The following is a 4477-nucleotide window of genomic DNA, read 5'->3' on the forward strand; positions in this document are numbered from 1 at the left end:
TAAAGCCATCTTACAACTGTGAAGTGTGTGTTTGTCCTTTATTAATGTCTTGCCATTGCTTGGCAGTGGTGTCTGGCTCTCCTTTTCACTCATTTTTTTCTTCAAGTGTCTGGTGGGGCCTGCGGTGCCTCTAAGCATTTGTACGTACCATGGGCCCTCAGAGTGAAGGAAGTTCCAAGTCCCTTCAATCTCATGTTACTCCCTAGGTTATGGGGCTATGTTCCAGGGTTCACAAAGACCCAAGAAGGACAGAGCAGGCAGGCAGCAAGGCTCTCCCCTCTCTTAGCAGTTAGCACAACCCTGCACTTTGGGGGAAGTAGAGACTCCTTGGTGGCATTTGTGCAGTTACTTCAGAAAAGTAACTACAGAGCAGGTTTGAACCAGAGTCGGGGGTTTTCTGGAGAAGCTGGCAGTGTGAGTCTCTCAGCTACCTCCACACTAGTGGGTATGAAGCAAGATCCTGGCCTCGGGGTAGACAGTTTTGGGGAGATGAAATCCAACCTGGGCTTCTCTCGTTAGGTGAAGAAAAATGGCTAGAGGAAGGTGCTGCTGGAAATGGGCCAGTTCCCAGCACAACTCTCACAGCTTTCTCCATCCCTAAGATATTTCCTCCATCACCATGGTCTCCATTTAAGATGGTCTCGAAACCCAGGAGCAAGAGGCAAGAGTAGTGATGCTCTTCAAGTCTCTTCCTCAGGACCAAGGTCTGCGTAGGAACTTGTCTGGGCTCTTTCTTGTGGCTCTACAGGGCCCTCTGACTGGGCAACTTCCTACTGCCTTACCTATTGATGGCCACCAGGGCTTAGTCACAGAGGAAAACCTTGATTTATCTCAAGGACAGGGAAGGTGACTCTTAACTCTCAAGTGCCCTGCTCATTCCTTTCCAAAGAGAGTACCCTATCCAGGACACTCCTTACCTGGAACTCAGAGGGCTGGGTGTATGTTCCTCGAATCTCTCCAAGTACGTGATTAGCTGAATATAGGAAAGTCATTCCCAAAGAGGTACCCGATCTGAGGCAGTACACAGAGTCTTGACTTTCTGGGAAGCATGAGTTTGCCTGGCTGCCCCACCTGGGCACAGCAAGAGCCAGACCTGCAGTGGGATTTGTGAAACTTTTCCTGCCCCTCTGAATCAACAACTCGATAAAAAGGGGGCACATGGGATCTTGTAGAACAAAGGGCACCATTCAGTAGCGCCAGCAGGTCATACATCATCGGCCCAGAAGCCTGCCACATGACACTGCCTGCTTCTACTATGCCCTGCTTGGGAAGGAAAAAGAGCTGATTATCACTCAGTTATGTGGCCACGATCGGGTGGCCCCCTGAGTTCTGCTCCAGCCAAGGGCTAGAGGTCTTGCAGCCTTGAAGATCAGCCACCCGACTACCCTCAGTGACAGCAGGTCCTGGAATCACAAAAGAGAAGCTGGGTCAAACTGACAAATTGTTAAAAAACCAAAGCGATTTCTAGCTTCAGCAGGGCCTCAGGGGGTCAAGAGGCCTCTGCTGGCCCCTCTAATGGAGCCTGCTAGAAGAGAAGCAGCCTGGCCTTGCAGTGCCTTATCTTACAACATAAAATTAAAACCCACTTAAAAGGCCGGAGGGCATGTTAACATTCAGCCTGCTGTCTAATTGAAGTAGTTCCCAGTGCAAAGGATTTTACTTGAAAGATGTCTCCCTCCAAGCCAGGCTCTCTTGCCTGCTGGGGCAGGGGTGGTAGGGAGGGAGAGACTATCATTTCAAAGACCTGCATGAGCTCAGGCCAGAAAAGCACACAGTTTCTGCTTGTGGCCCCCAGTGGTGGAGGCGGGTGGGCAGGTGGTGACAGCCAAGGTTAGAACAGGCTAAGTTTTCTAGTTTTGCAAAATTTACAAATTCATTAGCAGTTATGTCAGCAGAGGCCAGACTCATTCAGGTAATGATTCAAATATGGCGAGCCCCACAGCAAAAACCTGGCAGCGTCTGTGGCCCGAGGTTTCTCCATTCCATCCCCCAGCAACCCCTATGCAAATCTCTCACCGGTCTCCGAGGCATACGGAATCAATCAGGGACATCCTGTAAAGGGTGGTGAACTTGCACTGGCCATCCGAGTAATGGGAACCAGTCAGCGCAAAGCTGGCTGGGACTGAAAGCCAAGGTGACAGCTATTAAGCAATCGTGCGCAGAACAAAATGGCAGAGGGCCGGGTAATCAATTCAATTTCTGTGGGCAGCCCACGCAACGGCCACGTCTGTCGCAGCCGATTAGAGAGGGCCAGCCTGGAACTTTCAATGTGAGCCCATCGCAGATCAGAAACAGGCCCCGGGATGAAAAGGGAATGACCGTCTCCTGAGGAGCGGGCGATGAAGGACTCTGTTTTATGTGACTGTGTTCTTCCTCTTCTCCTTGAAGAAAGAGAAGGGGAAAAAAGCCAGCAGTTTGGAGATTAGATAGTTCTTTTCAGCCATTCATCATTATGAAGGAAAGTAGACAGGGCAAAGAAAGCTCCAGCGGGATTTCTGCGAAGTCTCACTGCGGAGCACCGGCTTTGTGCCGCAGCCACCAGCCCCTGCCTATTACCACAGTCTGATGGGGTCTGCAGAGCATCCAGGGTCCCTCTTCTCCAACAATGGCAAACAGGCCCCAGGGCTCAGAGGATCACAGGCCTTCTCCTGCAGAAACTCCAAACCTCCAAATTGTATCATTTGTGAAAATTAAAAGCCTGAGCTAGAATAACGAGGAGAGAAGGAAAATGGAAGAGGTGAAGACGAGAGGGCTGTGTGAAGCCCAGCAGGTAGGCCACATGAGGCCCCGACTCCCAATCTTCCTGGACCAAGGTCAGAGCAGCAAAGGCTCCTTTTGCATCTGCTGCCTGTCAACACTAATCCAAGCCTGATGGCAGCCCCCGACAAAATTCTAGGCTCAGACTTGGTTGCTCCATTCTCTGGTATTGGGGCCTCTGGACCCAGAACAAGGGATGTCCCTTAGGCACAGAAGCCAGGAGAGATCAGCTAGGAGAGAGAGAGAGAGAGAGAGAGAGAGAGAGAGAGAGAGAGGGAGGGAGGGAGGGAGGGAGGGAGGGAGGGAGGGAGGGAGGGAGAGAGAGAGAGAGAGAGAGAGAGAGAGAGAAGGTGATGGTAGTGAGCAAAGAAGTAGAAATGGGAGGAAGGGGCCATTCTGGAGGCAGTGTAGGAGCGGGAGGGAGAAAGGGCTGACTTAGAGAACCAGAGTGAGGGTGCATGTGCTTACATGGCTCCTACAACAAGAATTACAAAGATGATCAAACCAACCTCATAATAACATCAAATGCAAGCTGAGTGCCAGTGTCTAACCATTAAGTAGGAAAAGAAAAGGGAGCCTTTCAGGGTTATTGCTGGTGGGAACAGACTGCTGGTTTTTCTGGAAAAAGCAATTTGGTAGCTTGGACAATGACTCTACAAGTTTTCACATCCTTAAGAGAAAGAACAGGCAGTGATGTAGACGCAGCTGGGCGCTGTGTAAGGCTCACTGTATTATTATTTCTAAAGTCCTCACTGGCAGAAAGCAAATTGGTAAATGATGATTTCCTCATATTCTGGGATATAATGCAGCCAATGGAATTATTATTACAAAGAGCCTTTAATGGCATGGGAACCGATTAAAAATTAAGTAAAAAAGAAAGGCACAATAGAACATGATCTCAAGAACATTTAGATTAAAAACTGGAGTAACCAAACTAAGTATCATTAAGTAACAATAAGTGAATAAAATACATACCCATGACTTCTTATGTAAAAAAAAAAGAGTAATAGTCTAGTCTCCCAACTTTGTACAATACAAAACTAAAAAGCAAACCTATGTGTGTATGAAAGCATGTATACATATGTGGTATGCACATGCATGTGCACATGTTAGAGGAGATGATTCAGAAGGACTGGTCTGAGGGTTCTCACCCACATCTCTGTATTGTTTGGCTCCTTACAATAAGCATGTGATCACTCATGCAATTAAAAGATCTAATTAAAAAACAAAAGAAAAATAAGGCGTCGTTATGGAATCCCTTGAACTAAAAGAAACTACCCAAACGCCAAGAGCAGTAATGGTGGAAGAGGCTTCAGCCTCTTCTTTAGGGACTCAACTGGACAGACTGCCTTGGGAGCTGCCCTACCTTGTCTGTTTCCTTCAGACTCTGCCAGGCCTTCAGTGCTGCTGGTGGGTGATGCCTCGGCCTGCGGCCTTCTAGCTCATAGAGCAGTCTGCCTGTGTGGTTCACATCTATGTGTGTGGTTCCTCCTACAAAACATGCCCATGAACCTTAAACGTCCAGCCACACTTTCCCCTCCTGACACCACCTCCTGGGGTATTTCTACTAAAGGTTTGAGGGGCATCCCACCCTGCCTGTTCTGACCCAAGCTAACACTACCTCTCTGCCTTCCTCTCACAGTTATGGGCTTGGGGCTGACTCCTTGTGCTCCCTACCAGCTCACTTCAAACCCACACCAAATGATGCAGATTCTGCCCC

This window comes from Onychomys torridus, chromosome 8, assembly GCF_903995425.1.
Source record: "Onychomys torridus chromosome 8, mOncTor1.1, whole genome shotgun sequence".
Classification (NCBI taxonomy): Eukaryota; Metazoa; Chordata; class Mammalia; order Rodentia; family Cricetidae; genus Onychomys; species Onychomys torridus.